At 45.1% G+C, this 23,331-nt stretch overlaps 1 long non-coding RNA gene across 1 annotated transcript; it reads left to right on the forward strand.

The window, feature by feature from the left end:
• Nucleotides 1-1,861: 1,861 nt before the first annotated feature.
• On the forward strand, nucleotides 1,862-15,293 carry LOC130684370 (uncharacterized). Its single transcript, XR_008998620.1, has 3 exons — nucleotides 1,862-1,962; nucleotides 2,626-2,693; nucleotides 14,914-15,293. It is a non-coding gene; the product is annotated as an uncharacterized LOC130684370 (long non-coding RNA).
• Nucleotides 15,294-23,331: the final 8,038 nt, after the last annotated feature.

The following is a 23,331-nucleotide window of genomic DNA, read 5'->3' on the forward strand; positions in this document are numbered from 1 at the left end:
CATATGAAAAGATGTTCAACATCACTCATAAAACTATAGTGGAATACACACACTTTCTCAACAATCAGATATACTCAGTTGGTAAGGTTGTGGGAGAAACAAACACTCACATGGCTTGTTGGTGAATATTCAAATGGCCTAACCTCTTATAGATTTATCTAATAAAACGCTATCTGTGCTCTGATGGACCTAAGAACTTACTCTGAAGATACACTTCCAAATATACAAAATTATATGCACAAGTTAATCACGGAAGCATTATTTGTAATTGCAAATTATTAGAAGTCACCTGAATGCCTACATATAGGAAACTGGTTAACTAAAGTGGTATATCCACTCATTGGAGAATGAAGGAGCTGTAGAAAGAATTAGGAAGACTTCTATGATTTGATATGAAATGAGTTTAAAGATATATTGTTAAGTGAGAAAGAATTCATATTGTATATCACTTTTGTGTTAAAGGGAAATAAGAAAATATACACATATCTGGGTTTAACTTTTTATTTTGAAATAATTTGTATCTTGGTCTCCTTATTTTAGAAGAAGAATATTTTGAAAATATAAACCAGAGACTCATGAAATTGTTTACCTACATAGGATGGGGTGATGGTGGATGAAAACAGGGTGGACAGAATAGGGAAGGGGACAGGGTATAACTTTTCATGTAGTTTCAGTTTGGGGAATATTATTTTTCTACACATTTAAAAATTACAAGTAAATCAGTGAGGATGGGAAGAAAGTCCTAAAACTGTCTGGAAAGAGAAATAAATACACCTTACTTTATTTCAATGCAGTAATATAACCACATCTAAGGGATGAATAAAAAAGATTCCAACTAATTTTGAACACAGTGTTTTGACTCTGTATATCTTTATTTAAAGAAAAAGAATGCAAATATAGCTTGAAGTTTTCTTAGTTAATTTTTACTGTAGTGGTATGGATACAACTATTTAAAAGCTATATCTTGTTTAGTGTGTTGTAGGATTAGACAAATGAATGCATATGTTGTTTGTATTTATTTGTTTTGTGAGCTAGGATTTTCACTGTGAAGTAGAGTGATACAAATAAACAATAGAGAACAGCAAGAAATATCCTGGAAGAACTGGTCTGGATTGGAGGTTGCAGTACAAACAGATAATTTTGAAAATGAGTATTATGAGTTCTGCCTGCTGACAAACCCTTAAAGCAATGGCATCCCAATAGCAGTCATCCCACTTGGCACCTAGGTCTTGATTTTTAAATACCACTTCTTGGTTAGCGCAATCTTTGGACAAAGGGTAATTTCAGGGAGAGGGCAGGAAAGACACAACAGGATCCTAGAACATCGTGTATTGCCAGAAAGTAAAAAACTAAATAAATAAAGATTTTAAAAAAAAGATGGGCACATGCCCAGAGGACAAAGGAGAGCTCTGGCCAAATCTGGGATAACTTGAGCACTGACACTAAATAAGGTCAGCAGTGGATTAAAACCCAATGAGTAAGAGGCAAAATATTCACTGGTTGCTAAATTCAGTGTGGGAATTGATGGAGAACAGAATATTTACATAGTCTCAATGTATGCCTTGCAAATTACCTTTTAAATACCAAAGACACTAGAACTAGTACCTTGGCAGCAGAGAAGTCACTGATCAAATGAACACCATCAAAAGTGGTATTTAAAAATCAAGACCTAGTAAGTAAGTAAGGGGCCAACAGACTTTGTGCGCCCCTTGGATGTGATGTCCCGAGAAGAACACAATGTCACACAGTGCTCTAGCCAAAAGGGTGTGGCCTGAATCTAATCATGGGAAAACCCCAAAGTGGGGCCATTCTATAAGGCCCTGGTGGCACTCTTCCACAATGCCAATTTCATGAAAGACAAGGAGAGGCTGCAAAACTGTGCAGATTAAAGTGGACTGAAGACACAGGATGATTACGTAAAGGACAGGATCCTGGATTGCGGAAAATGCCATAAAGAACATGGTGAGGACAATGATAAGATTTGAAAATGCACTGTGGATTAGATGAAAGTACTGTGCTAATAATGTAAAATGCCTGGATTTGGTAACTGTAGGAGAATGTCCTTATTCGTAGGAAATACACACTTAAGTAATAAAGGGAAACAGGCCCAAAGAAAGATATTCACAAATAAACCCTATGTGTGTATAGATGGGTAGAGAACACAAATGTGGCAGATATTAAAAACTGATGCATCTGGGTACAGGGTATACAGATCCTTTGCACTATTCTTGCAACTTTTGTAAGTTTAGAATAATTTGAAAATAAAGTTACTAAATCCAGACTTTCTTTGTGGGGAGTTGCCTAAGGGGCAATGAAAATATAGGGTTATTTTATTCCTTGTGTGAGTTATTATTTAACACTATTTTATTAAGTATTTATTGCCTACCTTATGCAGAAACCATGCTATGTTTTAGACTTTGACCTGCCCTGTTCCTTCATGTTTTCTTTCTTCTGGGAAAGTCAGATGGCATTAAACAATTTGTATCCCCTCTGGGGAGTCCAGGTCTCTCTGGGTTCCACTTTCCTTATTTGTACAATGAAATAGATGCTTTATGGTTCTAACATTAATGATGCTAAGCCTTTCAACGCAGTTCCTCTAATTCTTATTGTTTCTTTCTTCTCTAGACTGTCCCTGAATGACCATATTCTGGGTGTTTCCATGTTGAATCAAGGATACCAGCTACAATACTTGTGTAAGTAGGAAAGGCAGCTGGAACCTATCAGAGAGGTGTAAGTTGGCAGAGTCCTCCTCTTGCCTGCTGAACCGTGATCTCTGGCTCTGGGAAGGGCCCAGTGCCCCCGCAGGTAGGGGCCCGCCGCGGTCTCCCCACTATAGGCCAGGTATGCTAGTTAGAAATGTTGGCACTTTACATTTCTATTCATCAATGTTTGCATGTGGTTTAGGGAAACTCTATCTCAAACGTCACACTGGGCCTTACACCTCTCTCCCTCCCCAGCAGAGGGAGGAGCTGGGCTTTGGGGAGTTCCTCCACCAGCCAAAGGCTTGTAAAGAAAATAATAAAACGAAACCAAAGTCCAAATCAGCAAAAAGCAACTGGGGCATTTAATTTTATTTCCTTTATTTTGGAGTTTAACAGTTAGTCACTGTTTCTGATTAAGAAACTTCTGAGCGGGAACAAGGGCTTTTAAACAGAAAACACATTGTGTTTTGGGAGAAAACCTTAATGACTTGGGACATAAACCTTTGTCAAAGGAGCAGAAGGCCCCGGTGTTAGGGGGAGGCCAGGCTGAGTGCAGTAACTCATGTTGTTGGGCCTTTTCATCTTGTTCTGTCTGCAAAGTCCAGGAAGCAGGAGGCCTACAATCTCTTCCTCATATAAATTAGCTGGCTATGTTGTGTCTAAGGGGGGGCCTATTTATTTTCCTAGGCTGAAGCCAACCTTGAACTTGATAAGAGTCCTTTGCAGAGGTGCAGGGAAGGAGATGGCAGTGGTATCTGAGAATCAGGTGAATTTCTCTTAATGGGTTTGGGAAATGACAGCAAATGGGGGGCGTCCGGCCAGCCTGTGGGGCCCATGGGGTAAACCACAGGTCTGGGGCTGTTATTTTCCTTCATGCATCCTTTGTTTTTTCAACCTTTATTGAGCACCTTCCACATTTCAGACATGAGCCGGGCCTTAGAATACTGTGGTCAAATAAGGTGCCCCAGGAACACAGTCTTTCAGGACAAACTGTGCATAGCCCGATAACCTCAGTTCGGTGCAGTAGTGGGTGCTGTGTCTGAAGTTCTGTGGGAATCAGGAGAAGGAAAAATTCATTCTGCTCGGGCTGCGGTAGGGGCGAGGCAATGGTTGTCTTTGCAAAGGAGGTGATACTTGTGCTGGATCTAAAAGAGTAAGTAGAGGCTCACGGGGGTTTCCAGCAGTTTAAGGCTGCTGTGCAGTGAGGGGTACGAGATGACACAGGAAGTGTGGCTTGAAGTCTGATTTTGGAGGTCCAGGTGACTGTCAAGGAGCTCAGGAGTGGTCCTCCCGGGGGTGAGAGGAGAGGGAAGCAGGGAGTGACAGGCTCTCTCTGGCTGCTGCCCAGAGGGAGGTGAGAGGCGGGAACAGGGTGTAGAGGGTGATCAGGGTGAGAGGGTGTGAGCTTCTGAATGTGTGCGGGCTCTGGGGAGGGGAGAGATTCAAACACAAGCATCTGTGGGTGAACTGGCTGTAGGGATGAAGGAGGGAAGAGAGAAGATGGGAGCCTGTCTGCGCCTTTCTTTCATGAAACCTAGCCTGGCACTGCTCATCTTCCTCCTGCACCCTCCCCTCCCCCCTCTTCCTTTCTCCTCCATCTTCTTCCAGGTTCCAGTGGCATCCAATCCGCATCTCCTTTCCCTCAGGGTGACAGAGGGCTGCATGGCCCAGTTCCATAGGGATCCTACTTCAAGCCCATGAAACCACCCTCCTCATCTGTGTGCAGACTGGAGACAGAGCCGAAATGTTCTGGCCCTGAGTTGAATTTTCCCAAAGGTACTCTGTGCACCGCTGCCGCCCAGCATGCCTGCCATGGGCAGCTCCATTCAAGGTGTGTCCCTCCAGCCGAGTCCTGTGCCTATGAAGCTGTGAGCCCCTGAGCCGGGGGCAGTGCCTGATTCTGTTTCTCTCCTAGGAGCTCATGCAGATAGTGTCTGCTCTCACGGAGGGGCCTCTGCTCTCCAATCCAGTGAGAGACACATTCAGTGTGCTAACATCTTATAAATCAGGGAAGTCCATAGCACGGCCTGTAGGAGATGCCTCTGGCCCTCCTCAGCCCTCCTCTGATTTCAGCCTGTACCTGTGTGCACAGTCCGTGTGCGCTCAGACTTTCTGGAGCTGCCAGCATCCCCCTCCCAGCCTGCACCCCCGCCTTCTCCTTCTGTCCCAGGGTGTTCTCAGATACTGGAGGCCCTTGGCCAGCAGTAGGCCAGCAGTGAGGGGCAATCTGTGCTGCAAGGGGACCCTTAACTAACCTTGAACACCAGGAATAGGTGGATAAATGCTCCAGTCTCCCAGCCTCCAAGGTGGACAGTGCTGGATTGTGTTCCGAACGCTTCACATTGAGTGTAACTGGGATCCCTTTTGCCTATGTCAGGGACCGTGAAAATACCTGTTTATATTGGCTTTTCACTTCTGCTTCCCAGGGTCAGCTGCCAGATAAACCACCTGCACCCAAGACCTTGCCTCTGTTCTGCTTAGAGAGACCCAGTCTTTAAGACACGCTTGATGGAGAAAATAAAAAATACAGTGACTCTGGTTTGGGAAGGGGGCTACTCTAACTGGACAGGCTTCCCTAGGAGATGATATGGGAGCTGGTTGGCCATTAACCTTGTTATTGAAGACCTGCTTAAACTGTCATCAGGGTCCCTGTGTCTTTGGTGTGGGGAGATCACTGTGACAATAACTTCCAGGTCGGGGTTAATTACCAAATACCAGGTCTCCCTGGACACCACACGCCTGCCAGAGGTGGTCTGTGCTTTCCTGACTGGAGAACGTCCAGGTCACACCCTTCTACCCTCCTCCACTGATGTCGCTAGAGAGCATTTCCTGGGGGCAGGGATATTTCACATCTGGAGCCTGCTTCCAGCAGAGGATTTGGGATATCTTACAATAAGAAAGGCAGAGAAGGTTGGATCTGAGCTGGCCTGGAGGGCAGCATGGGTGATGTACTAAGACTGGGGAAAACTGAGAGCCTCGGGCAGGTGGGAGAACTTGAGTGTTAACATGGAGAGAGCAGATGCCATGGGCATGTGGCCAGGGATGAACCAGCTCTCGGCTCCCATTCTCCCCTCGTTAGGACTGTGGAGGGACATTTCAGGGCATGCCTGGTGGAAATGGCTGACTAACAGGAATGCCCTTCCTCTCGGCAGCCCCTAACCCTTTGCAGCCGATAACATCACTGTTTTCTAAGCACGTGGGCCTGGATGAATGGAGCCCCTCTGGTTCCAGCACACTTTGGCGAGGCCCAAGAGGGGAGCCCACAGTCAGCCGGGGCCAGTTTCCACACCTCACTTCCCCACACCCTGGAGCAGACAGGCCTTTGGAAGCAGTTCAGGAACTGGGATTTAAAATTAATTTTCCATCCCACTGTTCTCTGGTTTTGTTCCAGAGTGTTCACCCTGGCATCTTCTGTTGACCTCGCTCAGAGCCTCGGCTCTGGGAATTTGGGGTGTATGATGAATGGCCTCCATTCAGATAAATCAAAAGGGCCTCTTTAAAGGTCAAGCTGGTGCAAATGCAGTTCATCTCACACAGTAAGTTGTTTCCCACAGGTTGCCTGTAAATCCCTTCTCTTGGCTTCTCTTTTGGAGGCAGGAGCCACTATCCACCACCCTATCAATCTGATCGTTTACCATTTGGTAATTGGCCTCTAAATCTTGCAAATGTTAATTTCTCTGCCTGGCTCCAGCCCCTTAGTGTAAGCCTATGTATAAACATATTGCAGGAATATAGCATTGAAAGAGTCATTTCTAACAGGAGATTCCTCTCATAATCCCGCAATACCCGGCACCCGGGATATTTTTGCATCCTCTCTGTGCCAGGTCCTAAGCACGTAGCCTCGTTGCCCATGGCTGCCCTTGGCCACTGTCAGCTCCATCTGCCTGTGTCCCATCTCCCCTCAGTGCTGATCAGAGCCAGGTCCTTTGCTGTAATCTCTTCTTGCTGGAGCACTGACTGATGTTTGGACTTTTTCATACTGAATTTTCACTTATGTTGTGATATTTGCTTTGGCCTAATGGTTCTCTAGTAAATTCTAAACTATGAGAAAGAGGTCAGTGTTTCAAGCTCGGGGAGTTCAGAACGTAGGGTTGCTTAATTTGGCCTGTCCATGTCTTTTTCTTTATTTTAAAGTTGGTACTTAATATAAAGGTTAACATAGTCATGATAAAAAATTTGACCTTCTCCCTACCACCCAGAGGTAACCACTGTTAGATGTCTTATGTATCCTTCTGGAAACTAAATAAGGTATATTTAAATAAACACAGACATATTTAATATAAATTGGATTTTCATTATACATACTCTTCTGCAACTTGTTTTTCCCATTAAACAGCACATCTTTTCACCTGAGTGAAAAGTAACTTCCATTGCTACTTTGTGTACAAATCTCAGGTGGGCAGTAGTGGGGACACATGTGTGGATGGAATTAGGAGAGACCCAGTCAGCGCTCGGGATTTGGAAGGAACAGAACTACATTTGTAGGCCAAGGGGCAGCCGTGGGAAATGTGTTCGGAACCAGGCTGGGCTTTGCAGCGTGTCTGAATAAGGCTAAGACTGGTACAGGTTGACATCTAAGGACTGGTGCATCTGAACTCAACTGAAGTGAGCAATGACTCCAGGAGGTCCATTTTACTTTCCTTTTTTCCTACTAAAGAGTGGGAAAGGTGTCATCGACAGAATAGTGGCTTCTGCCAGGCCCAATGTTAGGCAGGGGGATGAAATACCTCACAATAGCTACCATTTATTGACCCCCTGGTTTTGAGAAAATGCTGATGGAAGGCCTCACACATATCCTGCACTGTGGAGGCATGATCAGGTAGTTGGCATCAGCCACGCTTCACAGATATAAGGCATGAGCCTCAGGGAACTTACTCGTTTGTCCACAGCTTGGACCTTGCATGAGGCACAGCCTGCTCAGACCCTAACCTGCCTACCTTTGGTATCCACACTCATTGTGCCATATCACACTGGCTCCTCTAATGCAACATCCTTTTTAAATTAAAAAGTCTTTGCAAAGGAGAAAGGCACATTAACAAAATAGGCAAAAATGCCATTAGAAAGAAAAATGTCAGCTGAACTTTTATAACATTTTGACCAGGTTCTAAAGCTCAGCCTTGCTGATGCTGCCTTTTAACCAGAAGGACACAACCTCGTACCTGAAGCCAGAGACCCTATTGGAAGATCCGTCTGGACCCACAGAAATGAAGTCCAGGAGCCATGAAAGGCCTACTCAACACTTACTTACTACATGGAGTTCAAGCATCTCTTTAAAGTCGTTTTTCCTTAAGGGAAGATGTTGGTGACATGGTTAAGATTTAAACAGAGATTGGTAAACACGAGTTTTATCATCCCAATCTTGGAGATAACGACAGCCCTCCTGCCCGATTTTGATTTATCCAACTCCAGTGTGTCCTTAACATTTAACTGCTTGAGCTGTTCATCAGAGGCAACGTGGTCATGTTTGAATTTCTAAGGAAAATATGTATTGATTTAATGTTATAACTCAAGAAACAGCTCAGGAAGTTTTTCTCCAAAAAGAAATATGTGTATATTCACAAAAATCTCCATGGACAGGTTGATTGTATGCACGCATGTCCACCTTTGGGCTGAGACCACGGGGCTACATTTGGGCCTAGGGGCATCTCTGTATCCTGGGGCACCACGGACATGGTGGGGAGCTCTGACCTTCTCTTGTTGGTGTAAAAACTTCTGAGATCAAATTAGTCCCATCCAAGCAAAGAGGGGGCCTGGCTGGAGCAGCTCTGCCACCTGACACTTCCCAGCATCCTTCGGCAGTTCTAGTATGGCAACGCCTAAGCCCAGAGTGAATAATCTAATCAAGTTGTTAAAGGAAACAGAAACCCTCTGCCCTGTTTGATTTCTTCCCATAATGATACAAAGTGTAGTTTAATGAAGTCAGAGGGGTCCCGGGCCTCTTGGTGCCGTCAGGCCCTGGGAGACGGCACTCCTGAGTCTGAGGCTGACATTCACTGCCAGCCCGCCCGCCCCGCTGGCCCAGCACAGGCCCTGCCTGCAAGCTGCACTGTAGTCGGGGCTTCTCTGGGGCAGTTTTCCGGTGGCTGCAGCCCCGCCTGCATTTTGTCTACATAAATTAGACCTTGTGCAGCATATTGGCCTGTCAGGAGACTAGGGAGAAACTGTATATTGTTTCTGGCATCCCTGAGCCCTTCTGCCCCCAACATCTGCCATGCCTGTGACAGGGAATACATTCTTGACTCATTATCCGAGCAAGTGGAATCCCACCCTGACAGGACCATTAATCAGAATCAAGCAGTCCAGCAAATAAAAAAGAGAGGGAACCAGGGAGCATGTGAGTAAGAGAGTGACTACAGAAAAGAAAAGAGACACTTTCTAACTTTGGGATGGGTGTCATTCGAGGTTCTGGACACTTGGCAATCTATCTTGCTGAGTGACAGAGCTGATGGATGGCATTATTTATGCTTTTGTGTCTGAAGAGGCAGCCCTGCCACCGGCTTGTCATTTCCACAGAGGTTTACAAAAAGTTGAAATTTAATTTGGAGGAAAAGGAGGGCAGGGACCAGAGGAGGCTGGTGATCTGACAGGCTGCAAAGACAGGATTCGCTGGACAGAGGTGGGAGGGTGGGCGGTGCAGGGGGGCTTCTGGGCGCCTCTCACATCCGAATGGACTGTGGATCTCAGAGCTTCGAAATGGCATTTGGCATGTGTTGGTCATGTTATGGAGATGAATGTTTGCGCTTTTGAGGAGAAAAGATGGAAATGGACAATAATGCCTGAGTGCTTGGGATGTGTTTTTACACATGTATGTAGACAAACTTTCAGTGGTTACTTCAAAAACTAGAGCATTGCCCCAAATTGGGACTTCATAAATATACTGGTTACGCTGTCATCCAGTACACATTAAGTATCGGATAACAAGTACAAGTGATTTACCCAAGTCCATTGACTGAGGCAGCGTGGGGGACCTATGAGTGTGTACGTGTGTGATGTTGGGTGGAGAAAGATGTAGGGATGGGTAGGGGAAAAACAATTCTGTAGCACAAGTTTCTCACCCTCTATGAGACATTTCTATGACCTAGAATAGATCCAGGAAGAGAGGAATAAGGATACAGCTAAGAGATTACAGCAATGCATGTCAATTAATTAATTAATTAATTAAAAGGAATTCGTTCCTGGTTCACAGATGTAATTGGCATATAACTCTGTGTAAGTTTAAGGTGTACAACATGCTGACGTCCTACACGCACACGCTGCAGGATGATTACCGTCACAGTGCTGGCTAACACCTCTATCCCGTCCCATCATTACCATTTCTTTTTTGTGGGGAGGACACTTAAGATTTACCACCTTAGCAACTTTCAAGTATGTAATCCAGTATGGTTAACTAAGATCAGAGCAATGCATATTTATAGCCTTCATGTATAATCCTCCACACTCCTGAATGCCTTACACTTGGCTATTGCCATAAAAAGCTGCTTTTGAAACCACCAACCAAAATGCATCATTTGCTTTAAATTAATAACTTAAAAAACCTCCAGACCTTGACTTGTTCAATTTTTCTATCCTTACCATGCTGGCCCCTCATCCTTTCTCCGAGGGTCCCACGCCTTGGACAGCTGCAGCCCTGATGACATTCCCAGGCACAGGAGCAAAGCTCAGCGCTTGCTCCTGAGCCACGGAGGGGACAAAACCTGCAGCTCGGGTGGGACCAGCACCAACCTCCAGCCCAGCCACCAGCCTTCTTCCTCTTCCCGAGTCTTCCTCCGCTCCTGGGAGGAGGTGGACAGGGTCTGCTCATTAGACCCTGTCTCTCCCTAGGTGTTGTCAGCTCTAGGCCTTGAGCTGGAGGATGGCTGGTATCCCCTGACGGCATACAGATGGCTTGGAAGCAGAGGGCAAAGGCGCTGTAAGGTAGATGCTATCAAGTCGGAGCTAGATTTAGTCTTAAAGGGAGAGGTTAGGTTAGGATAAAGGTCTAAAATTGAATAGCTATTTCATAATAGAAACCTTCCACATTTAGGAGGAGGTCACATGCCCTTTACTCCAATGGGCTGGTCAGAGGCCCCTGGTGTTAGCCTAACAAGCATTAGACCAACAGTTGGCCAGTCATGAATCTATGTCAACTACCAAGCTAAGCAGAACAAAAAAAATGGTGAAATAATTCTCTGGGGAGCGGGAGTTATATTTGGAGGACAAGGATTTAGACTCCCTGATCTGCCCCATTTGTTGGCTTTGTTGTTAGTCTTGGGTTCCAATCAGAACTCCACCACTTTTTACCCTTTCAGTTCTCAGTATCTTTATCCATAAAATAAGGTAATTATAATTACTTCTTTGAGTTGTGAAGATTAAATGTGACAACACATGTAAGTTACATCATAAGCATGCTGACACATAGTAGATGCTCAAGGAACATCTCAAACTTGAAGGATCCATGGTCCTAAAAGGAATACTGTATATGTATTGATATGCAACCCCTTCTAGAGTTTTCACTGATGTCTTTAGCTCCTTATGCCCAACTGGAAAATCATTCCTTTGAAAGAAAATCTAGCATTATGAAGTGTCATAGAATGTTATGGACTGTACATCAATTTGGAATTAGAAAATTAGGGATTGAAAGGGCTAAGAAAAAGAGAATGACCTGGTGGTAAGTTTAAAAACCAAATACTAAAAACCCAAAATGGAAGCTTTCTAAAATATCGCATTTTGCCCATCAGAAAACATCTGATTATGTTATTCTTTAGATCACACAGAGCAAGACTGGCATGCAAGGGCAAGAGTGACAGGCCACAGGGCATTTTCTCAGCGGCCTGTGGGGCTCTGATGCCATACCTCTCTGGGAGAGGGGCTGATCTCGCGGATTTCCTACAGAACCTTGGAGCTGGCTTCTCCAGGTGCACCAGCACGCCTCCCCCTCTGTATGAGTCGTTTCATCAACAAAGGGAAGACAAATGAGCTCATTTTCAATGACATAACTTTATGGAAAATCATTTAACACTGATGGGCCTCAGTTTCTTTATTGGTTACATGGAGAGGATCACATTTTCTTTAAAGGGTCATTAAATTACAGATCCATGGGAAGTGCCCCCAGCCCAGCACAATGCATGGAACAACAAAGATGGGTCTATTTTTATTGTATTAGTCTGGCTATCAGAAAACAGGTTTGCACAAATGGACTCCATATTGACTTAGGGAAAGAATCTATACGCAGCAACTGTCCCCAACCACAAGTGTCCTTTAAGAAAAGCCGACTGTAAATAGATTTACTTCCATATACTTTTCCTCCAACTGAACTTTAAAAGTTTGAGTATACTGAAAGACTTAGTCACTCTTGACAAGGATAATTAGAGAGGAAACAGTAGAGACAGAGAGAAAGGGCATAAAGTAGATGAGATAATAGAGAAAATAGGCACAGAGATTTCTACATGCCACTTTGAGAGGAAAAGGAAACGGAGACAAAGTAAGCCTGGCCTTGGGGACACATTTTGTCCTCGCAGTGCCGTGGGAGCTGAGCCTGAGCGGGCAGGCGGAGGTCGGTCAGGGCGTCCTGCTGGGCTCCTGTGTGATGTCATCAAGGGTGCCACGAATTTCCAGCAGAAGCAGGAGGCGGACTGGTAAAACCTCACTCTTTCCAGTGCAGGAGGCCAAGTTCCTCTTCATTTCTGGGTCCACGGTGGGATCCAGGGGGAGGGAGTCAACAGCTGAGTCATTACAGACCAGACTCTGAACATCTGCGTGGACGAGCAGCCGCAGAGGGAAAAGTCCTCTCAGTGTCCGTGTTATCTGCTCCTAATTAAAAGACATTTGTATGCATCTCACTGAAATGGAGAGCCTAAAAATATTCTAGCATGGGGAGAGTGGTAGAGTAAATGGAAATCAACCCCAGACTAGCCAATAGTAATCATTAAACATGTGCAAATTGTTTTTTGATAGTCTCTTTAATATACTGTCTTCATTTTTTTTTTTTCAAGCCTAAAAATACTCTTGAAGGCTTCCATTTATCCTCCTTGTCACTTCTATTTTTCTCAGAGTATTTTAAGCCTCTCATTTACACATCCTCCTACTGTGGGGAATTTATGCCTTGGTCCAGGGGTACGTTACCGAGATCTGCCCCGTTTTTTTCCAGGAGGGCAGGTGGATAACTTTCTGTTACACAGGTCACCTGACTGCTAGTAGAATGGGAGGATGAGTCACCAGCCATTCTGGATCTTCTCCCAACTAGTCCTATGACCTTAAGCAAATCAGCAAACCATTTAACTAGTCCCTGCCCCCAACTCCCACCTCCAGGCTTCAAACCTTGCTCATGTATTTTAAAATCCTGATATATGCTTTCATGGGTTGTTGAAAAATGCATGCAAATTTCTTAGCACAGTGTCTGGCCCTTCCTATAAATGGATTCTATGCTTATTATCACGTCCTTATGACAGCAGTGATCAAGTACAAAATTCTAGAGCTGATACATTTTACTTGATGGAGAGAGAGCGAAAAGCCGTGTGGAATTGGGAATTGGAAGAGGAAGCAAACCCTCTCAGGAAGACATTTCACCGATTTACCTCTAGTAACAGCTGATCGCTCTACCTGGAGCCAGAGACATGGGGGTGGGGGGGCAAAGACATGGTCCTTGCACTCACCGGCCAGCGGAGGAAATAAACACACAAACACATAAGCCCTGCGGAGACAGGCACAGAAGAAGGGATGGTCCTGTAGAGAAACATTCCCTGGGAAGCCCCTGGGGCCGGTTAGCTGCCCTCACGTGACCCTCCCTTTGCCCTTTGGGCAGCTTGAAGCCTATGGTCATATGCTGGCCAGAAAAGGGAGCTCTTTCTTGCTTTCAGCTCTGAAGTTCTAAGCCCTCAGGATCCGTTAGGACGAATCTCTCTTAGGCAGGCGGTTTGCTTCAGGTCCCTGCAGTTCCTTTGGTGGGCTCAGCTGTTCCTGCGGCCCAAGGGAGTTACTCATTAACATCAGGAGGAAATGCCTAACTAACATCTGGCTTGTTGGGGGCTGGGCTGGCTTAATTCTACCTGGAACAACACCAATATTAGTTCTGCTTGGATTAACACCAGCACTAATGATGACATAAGATTCTTACTTCATTAGCCTGATGGAGGGGAAAGATCTTGCATGTTCAGCCTAAGCCAAAGGATAGAGCCCAGGTCCAAGACACAGACGCTGAGGCAAACGAGTGACTCAAGCTAACTGGACGGAGGAAAGGAGCCAGGCATAGAGGGGAGGCTGCGAAGGTGTGTTGCAAGGGGTACCCTGCGCCCAGGGAGGTGCACTGGGAATACCCAGGTACTTCAGAAGTTACAGCGATTGGAGGCCAACTGACCGGAGTCTCGTTTTTGAAAGAGAGTGACAACCAGCGAGCTGCCTCGGTTTCTCTCATATGTTCAAATGCCTGCTCATAAGGGGAGAAATGGCCTGTGCTTGGGAAATAAAACCAACCAGCAGCCTGATTTGCAGTCCTCCTCTTCCTCCCTGGCCCCCTGCTGTTGGGCCGGAACACATGCACCCTCACAGGCACAGCTTCTCCAATACCGCACAGACAGCACGTATTTAATAAGCGTGTGCCGTAGGTCTTGAGAGGCCCCAGGGCTATAGCAGTAGATGAGGTAGCTATGCCCCCTGCTTTCTTGAAACTCAGATGTGGAGTTGGTGGCATCCGGACCAGTAGGCGGGACACGGAGGACGTCAGAACTGCAGATGGAGCCACGCTTCCCGCAGACTCGGACTGGGCAGCGAGGGCGGGGAAGGAAGCCGCTGAAGTCAGAATGAATAGGGTCCTTCAGGCGAAGAACGCTCTGGAAGAGAGGACAGCTATTCAAGACGGAGCTTGGCGGGTAGAGGGGCTGGGAGACCCCCAGCGGGTTTGGAACTAGAATGGGAAGTGGTGAGGGCAAGACTGGAGAAGCAGGCAGGAATCTAACCCTAACTGCCAGTTGTCTGAAGGAGTATGTCAACCTGTTTCCAATGACACCTTCAAAACTCTCTAACCCAGAAGCATTGTCAGAAGTTCACTGCCGAGAAGGATTGTAGAGAGAACATGAGCCAACATGGTCATGCTATTCATGGTCAGGTTGAAGATACTTAGTAAGATTGTGGCTTTGTGGTTTGAGCTCCAATTCCTCAGTGCTTCCTTCTTTCTCCCAGCCTGGAAAAGGCAAATACTAAGACTAATAATTGTGGTTCTGCTCTCATTCTGACCCAGACATGACCAGGACATCCCCGATGGCTGCCCATCCAAGAAGGTTCCAGACTGGAGAGCACTCTCAGATCAGGAGCTCCTGGGAAGAAGCCAGGGGACCTCTCTGAGATGACACCATCCTTTTTTGGGATGGTTGGCTGCCTTCCCCTGATACTCAGTGCTCCAGAGTCACCCCATCTTCAGCCCCAACTCAATAAAGTTTTACTCATCTCAACTGTTAGCATGACACTCAAGTCTCACTCAACTGCATGTTTATGCAAAGATAATTGGACTGCTGAGGTTATGGAAAGAGTGAGCACACTTGCTCTGACTCTCCTGCCTGACACCATTATGTGCTTCCAACGCCTCAGAAGGTATTCGCCCCTTTGTTTACATATTGTATTAAGTGAGTCATTAGCGAAAAATGAATCAAACAGCCCCACAAGCTCAGCACTGCCGCCCGCCATCTTTAGCAGCCAGCAGAATTCATTAGTGTAGTGAGAGGCTGCAGTCTGACTCCAAAACCAAATATCTAGTTAAGGCAGGATTTGAAGACTACAGCTTAATTCCCCTGAACAAACAGAAAACAGTTTGCTAGTGAAACTGAGTCAACTTTATTACAATTGACATTATTAAAATTAAAAGAAAAAAACTGTTTTCCTTTTGCGGGTTCTGCTTTTCACTGACCTGATGAAATAGAAAGGGACAGCAGGTAAAAAGCTGGCGATTTTGTTGTGCTTCTCTCTCTGCGGTAAAGCTGGAGTCTGAGGCCTTAATCATTGTCCTGTTTTCATCCAGTTGGATCATTTAATTATTCTTTCTTTCCTCTCTTCATTCAGTCAAATAGGAAATATTTATTTAGTGCAAAATACACACCAGGCACTGGTTGCAGGGAATAGGAGGATGAATAAATCATGGCTGTGGTTCTTATGCATCTTGAATATCCAGAACTGTGCTGTGCAATACAGTGGCCACTAGCCATATGTGGACATTTAAATCAATTAAAATGAAACAGAATTAAAAATTCATTTCCTCAGTCACACTAGTCACATTTCAAGTGTCCAAAAGCCACATGTGATTAGTGGCCACCACATCTGACAGCAGAGGTATGGAACATTTCCATCATCACAGAAAGTTCTAAAGTATAAACAAAGAGCCCCGATTGAATGGACGCCGATTCCTCAAAGCTGGAGGATAAAGAGAAAGAGAACTCCCGGGAAGCGGCCTTCATCTTCTGAGCAGACTTGAGAATTTCTCAGACATCTCAGAAGACCGTCCACGGATGGATGCTCGCTTCACTGCCCTGCTCTCCCGTACCCGGGCAGGGATGACTGGCACCTGCATCTCTTCTGCTCTTTGCTGAAAGAAGCGTTCCGCACAATATCTGAGCAGCTACACCTGGACTGGACAATAGGACCCTATTCATGAGGAAATAAAAGGGATAATAAGCCTGATTCAAATGCAGACAGACATTCGTCCCAGCTGGAATCAGTGCCTTTCCAGCTCTGCCCAGCCACTGGGTGTAAAAAAACCCTTTCTCTGGAGCGGGTGAAAGCCAGACCTGGCAGTTCCCTGGGGAGCATTTTATCCACTGGAGTAAAGAGCTGGGGAGTATCTGCAGGTGCACTTGCCCCGGAGGCCTGTTGAGCTTGTGACTACAGTCCTGACGTCACTGTGTGATGACAGAATGACTAGATCTTGGTTCCTGTTGAAAACGGAGTCTGTCTACTCAGCCGGGGACCTTGATCTTCTGCCTGATAGCTTCTATCCCCTAGTTTTGAAGGCTCCATTCCCTCTGGGTACTCACCAGCTAGACTCCACTTTAACTTGGACAATTTTCCCTGGGCTTGTGGCCCTGACAGCTCCCTGATGCACAGACCTACCCCAGTGTAGAAGCATCTATCCTGATATATAACCCCCACCTTAAGAGAGCACCCATGCACACAGGAGCTGCCAGGGAGCAGAAACGAGTCTGATGTGGGCACAATGACTTGGCGTGGATGGGATCCACTGTATTTAGTAGGATGGAGAGGGCAAGAACTTTGGAAACAGGCCTGGGTTCAAAATCATCATTTCCTAACTGAGAACTTGAGTGGCTTACCCATTCACTCCTGCCACACCACTGGGCCCTTCGATCTATAAATCAAGGATCAAAGTACATGAGCAAGTTGTCTAGGCTTTAATGAGGTAAATGGTAAAGGGCCTTCACATGGTTGGTACAGCTTTCTTTCCCCTTCTCCTGTGTTGCCTCTCCCAGGGGCTTACTTACCCTGGCCTTTGCTATTTCTGCCCTTGAACCAGCTTTCTCCATGTACTCTATGCCCAGGGCATTGCAGGCTTTATTCCCCAGTCCCTAGTCTTCCAAGAATAAAACAAAACCTCCAAAAATAAATTGATGCCAGCTGCCATCTAAGGAAGGGTGGGCACTGCTCTCCCTGGGCACTGGGGGAAGCCTTGATCCGGGCTGGGACTGGCCGTGGTTTTCTGTCTTCAGTGATAAAGGAACAAGAGCCTTTCACCTCTGAAGGCAAGTGCACTGGGATCATGGAGCTTATGACCCAGGGAAGCAGATCATGAGAAATGAGCCATTATGTGTTTATACAATCAGTCTGCTTATTTGCAACTCTGCCAAGAGCAACCGTTTCACATGGGGAGGAGAAACATAAAGGAACACCCCAAAAGGGCTGACAGATGCATCACGGAAGTCACACTGGTCTCTGCTCAGGTCTTCTGACACCTACGCTCTTTCCTACCCAATGACCTTCACATTAGCACTCCATGTGCCAGGAAAGCTTCTGGGATGTGCCCTTTCATACATAACAACAGCAGTAGTATTATACACAGCAGTAATAGTAGTGTAATTCCATTCCTGCTCCCGAACCCCACTCCAATGTGTGTGTGGGGGGGCAGAGGGGGTCTTCCCACACATGCCACCAAGCACTTCTTGATCACCAGCAGCAGGGTGTCAGAGAACTCATCTCAGTTCTGATGCTCTCTGCCCGGAGCCAGCACCGGATTCCCCAGGTAAAGGGCTGCATCCTACAAGGCTGCCCCAGACTCTAGACACTGGTTACAAGCCCCAGGCTGTTCCCTGTGCTTCCAACTTACCGGCTACAGATTGGAGGTTCCCACGACCTCCCCCTTAGGTTTGATTAATTTACTAGAGGGCCCACAGAACTTGGAGAAACACTTAGGTTTACCAGGTTAATAAAGGATGCCGTAAAAGATACAAGGTAACAGCCCGATGAGGAGAGACACAGGGCAGGGTCCCAAATAAAGGAGCTTCTGTCCTCGGGGAGCTTGGGGCCTGGCTCAGTGGCACGGGGAGGCATCCTGGTTCCCCAAGCATAGAAGCTCTCTTCAACCAAGAAGCAGGATCCACGAGAGATATAACCTCTTCTTAGGGGGTTTGTGAGGGCTTCATTGCATAGTCATGATTGACTAAATTATTGGCCACTGGCTGATCCAGCCTCCAGCCCCTGCCCTTGGGTGGGGGGTCCTAAAGTCTCTCATTAACATGAAAAAACACCCCTTTCACCTTTAGGCTCTGCAGTGTTTTCAGGGACTGTGGACGAAGACCAAACATACCTGGGAAATACATATTTGGTCATATAAGTGACCCGGTATGTATTTCTTATGACTCATTATATCACAGCCTCTCTCCCTCCCAGCAGAGTTTTGGCCAAGATCTGCTCACTATTCGTGTATCAGCCAGAAGTGCAGGCGTCCCTGATTCCTTAGTAAAATCCACGTTGCCTGTCCGTTCTTCCACCTCACAGGACATGCTTCATTCATAACCCTTATGTCAATATGGAATTACTATATGTGTTGATTTTAATGATGGCTTAGTTTTTATCTCTTAAATTGTACTATAAGCTCCATGACCCATAGAAGCATGCTCCAAACATAAGACCATGCTTGATTTTTCCTCTTCTCTATACACAGTGTCTAGCCCTGCAGCGTTACCTGGGGCCCATGGCTATCTGATGCTATCTGCCCGGAGGCCCGCTAGTCTTCAGGAGCAAGAGGGCTGCGGCCCATGAGTATACTCTTCTTCTCTGTCCACTCACATTCTGCACCTGGAGAAAAGATACAAAACACTCAGAAGGGATGAGCTGGGATTGAAGAGTGAATGGATGTAGGCATTGGTGGACAACTCTGGAGAAAGGATTTCATGGGCTACAGAATCAATGTGCCAGGGAATTGGCAACTCAATTAGAAATTAGGATGAGTAGTGTGATTGCACATTAGTGAGACTGTGAGCAGGGGTCAGCTTGTTAAGGGGCCTGCTCCATCTGCCTGCATTTATTTATTTGTTTGTTTATTTTTATTAAGGTATTATTGATATACACCCTTATGAAGGTTTCACATGAAAAAACAATGTGGTTATTACATTTACTCATATTATCAAGTCCTCACCCATACCCCATTGCAGTCACTGTCCATCAGTATAGTAAGATGCCACAGAGTCACTACTTGCTTTCTCTGTGCTACACAGTCTTCTCTGTGACCCTTCACACCATGTGTACTAAACATAATATCCCTCAATCCCCTTCTCCTTCCTCTCTCCCCACTCGCCCTCCCACACCCCTCCCCTTTGGTAACCATTAATCCCTTCTTGGAGTCTGTGAGTCTGCTGCTGTTTGGTTCCTTCAGTTTTCCTTTGTTCTTATACTCCACAAATGAGGGAAATCATTTGGCACTTGTCTTTCTCCGCGTGGCTTATTTCACTGAGCATAATATCCTCCAGCTCCATCCATGTTGTTGCAAATGGTAGGATTTGTTTTCTTCTTATGGCTGAATAGTATTCCATTGTGTATATGTACCACCTCTTCTTTATCCATTCACCTACTGATGGACATTCAGGTTGCTTCCAGATCTTGGCTATTTTAAAAAGTGCTGCGATAAACATAGGGGTGCATATGTTGTTTTGAATCTGAGAACTTGTATTCTTTGGGTATATTCCAAGGAGTGGGATATTCGGGTCAAATGGTATTTCTGTTTCTAGTTTTTTGAGGAACCTCCATATTGCTTTCCACAATGGTTGAACTAGCTTACATTCCTACCAGCAGTGCAGGAGGGCTCCCCTTTCTCTGCATCTTCACCAGCATTTGTTGTTCTTAGTCTTTTCAATGCTGGCCATCCTTACTGGTGTGAGGTGATATCTCATTGTGGTTTTAATTTGCATTTCCCTGATGATTAGGGATGTGGAGCATCTGTTTGCCTGCATTTATTAGTCAGGAAATACATTCCTCCTGGCCACATCCTCTTAGACTTGTGAATATGAGTGTGCCTGGCTCAATAAATATTTGTTGAATGATGGGTAGAATTCAGAGGGCTTTGAAATAAACTGAAAATAAATGTATTAAAAACCCAGGAGAATAAGGGCAGAAGAGAGACTTCACACCCTCCGGTGTAGATGGGAGAATGTAGCCTTGCACCACCAGCTGGCTTTTTGAGGAAGGTTGGCCTAGACACTCTCTGAAGTCCTCCCCAGTCAAGTCTTTCCAACTAGCTCTCACATTCACCACGAACATTGCTTCAGTGAGAAAGGGATTCTGACTTCTGACTGAGGAAATTAGGAGATACCCCCTTCCTGCTGAATAGACAAATTGACAGGGCTTCTTAGAAGAGCAGCGGCGGCATTAGGCATAATGCCACTTGAGTCACCCCTAGCACATCCTGAGGAGTAAAGACCCATCAAGAGCCATTTGTTTGGTGTTTGTATGTCTGGAGATGCCTCCCCAAGGGCTGCTGTGGAAGTGCTCGCATTTTGCATCCTTGACTGACTGCTGTTGTGAAGGCTCCCTCTGGGACCCAGGGAAGCACATTTCTCATCCTTCCCGGTTCGGTTCTATTTTGTGACCCTTCTTCCCTGATGGCTCGGCTGCCCCTCCCTGGATTTTAAGCACATACAATCTTGTGGCGGCTCTTGCCTGGCTGAATCATATTGGCCAGAGTGGGCTATGCAGTGAGGACACTGTAGTGGACAGCAAAGTGGTCCCCAGTGATATCCAGGTCGCATTTTCTAGAACCTGTGGACCTTCCTTGGTTAAAGGGTCTTTGTCAATGTGATTATGTTAAAGATCTTAAAACAAGGAGATTATCCTGCTTATCTGTGTGGGCTAAATATAACAACAAGGGTCTTTCTAAGAAGGAGGGAAGAGGTTAAAGCCAGGAGAGAAGATGACAATGCCAGTAGAGGCTGGTGCAGTGAACTCTAAAGATGGAGGGAAGAGCCACAAGCCAAGGAATACAGGCGGCCTTTAGAAGCTGGAAAAGGTAAGGCAACGGGTTCTCTAGAACCTGCAGAAGGAGGGCAGCTGTGCTGGCACCTTAGTTTTAGCCTATAAGATCCATTTTGGTAAGATAAAAAAACATGTGCTGTTGTAAGCCATTAAGATTGTGGCAGTTTGCTGCAGCAGCATGGGGAGGCAAACACAGACAGGCTCAACAAATGCTTGTCTGCCTGGATTAAGGCCTTGTGGGACAATCTGCAGGCCGATGTACTTTTGAGCCTATTTGGAAAACAATGAAATGGCCATGAAATTTTTATGTAATCTATAAGGAGAGAGTGTTTATAGACGGAGAGCCCTCGAGACTGACTAAGAATGCAAGCCCAGCCTGCTCCACAGGGAACCAGGGCCGTAGGCATTTGCTGCGCTCCCAACTCAAGGGGCACTTTGCAGTTCGGAACAGTACAAAGAGAGTCTGTGCAGCTGCCACGAATCTGGGAAGAGGATATCGTTTATAATTTAGCTTAAAGTGGGCAGAGCCCCTGCTGTTGACATCGTGTGGCCTGTCCCAGCCAAACAGACAGCCCCTCCTTTCCTGTTGGACCCTCTCCAGGATTTTAGTGGAGGCAACGCTCTTTGTCCCTGGTGGAAGTCCAAAAGCAAGCTGCAAAAGTGGTGAAGGAATCCAGTTCTGTCTGGCTCCCGGTGGAGATGGTAGTAGTTACGCAGATTTCGTTCAAGCCAGGGAAGCACAGCCTTGCCAGGGAAATCAAATTAAAACAGGAAGGTGGAGAAACGATGTTCATTAAAAGCATACCTGCCACACTATTTCTTCAAGCCAAGTTGGCAAGGAACCTGCCTGCACTGCTTTTAATAGGTGTGAACTGATGTTTTATTTAACTGTCCACCTTCTCCTGACTCCTGATGCTGCCTAGAAAAATAAAGGTTTTAATATTTATTTCTGATTTTACTGGCCATGAGTCTAGGCTATTTATTCCCAGGGCTACAGCTTCAAGAAAACATTAGAAGGAATCTTTTTTTTTTCAGAATTAGGTATTTCATTCAAAAACTACTGAGGTCCTATGAATCACATTTGAATCATCTGAGCTCTTTTTGATGGGGGGAGAGGAGAGGTTATTCTTGATTTCATAGTATTCTTGGTTCCCCCAACCCCTAGAGGTTATTAATCAATTTAAATGTTCTTTTTTTTTTTTGAGCTAATTTGTCTAGTTTATATTTTTCAACAAAATCTTGGTTTTTATTCATTTTTCAATTTTATCTGTGTAGTATCCAAGGGGTTTTTATAAAAGTCTTCTAATTTCCATTAAATCTGTAAATAGACACCCTTTATCTTGTCCAGTATTGTACTTCTGTGTTTTCGTTTTCAACTTCTTGATACACAAGTTAGCAGATTCATCTGTTTTGCTGTTTAGATTTTACAAAACCCTAATTCATTGAGTTTGGGGTTCTCTGCGTGAATTTACTTCATATGTTTTCCTTAGCTTTGTTGGCTTGTTCTTCCAACTTTTTGAACTAAATACTATTTATACCAGCTTCTGTTAGGTAATAAAATTTTAAGGTTATGAATCTTCTTTTGAGTACAATTTTGTTTGGACTCAGTAAGTTTGAATGTGAAGGTTTCCTTGTTGTTATTTAATATTTTAAGATTTTGACATTCTCTTTAACCTGAGGTTTTTATTAGAGTTTAAAATATTTTAGTGTGTGAATTATTTGTACTTCGTATTTACTTCTCTTTTTGCAGCACTGTGTTCAAAAAAATTGTTGAGTACTTTGCAATTAAAACTTTCTTCATATTTAATATGGTCAACTTTTTAAAAAGTGTAGCATTTATTCGCACATAAAAAGTAGGTATATTTTCTGATTGTTTATAGTTCATAATGCGTGATCAAAACCGAAAGTTTCTGTGATGATGGCCTTGCACTGTTCACCATGTAAGAACTTATTCACTATGTAAGAACTTGTTCACCATGTAAGAACTTGTTCATTATGCTTCAGAAGATTGGAGACTGTTGAGAATTAGGCTTGGGGTTGATTAATGATTGTGCATTGAGTCCCCTATACAGAATTTTATTGTTGTTAACAACCATTTGATCAATAAATATGAGAGATGCCCTCTAAAAAAAAAAATAGGTATATTCTTATTTATCAGATAGGGTATTTGAGATATAGAATTTGAAGTGATATA

Source organism: Manis pentadactyla, chromosome 7 (assembly GCF_030020395.1).
Source record: "Manis pentadactyla isolate mManPen7 chromosome 7, mManPen7.hap1, whole genome shotgun sequence".
NCBI lineage: Eukaryota > Metazoa > Chordata > Mammalia > Pholidota > Manidae > Manis > Manis pentadactyla.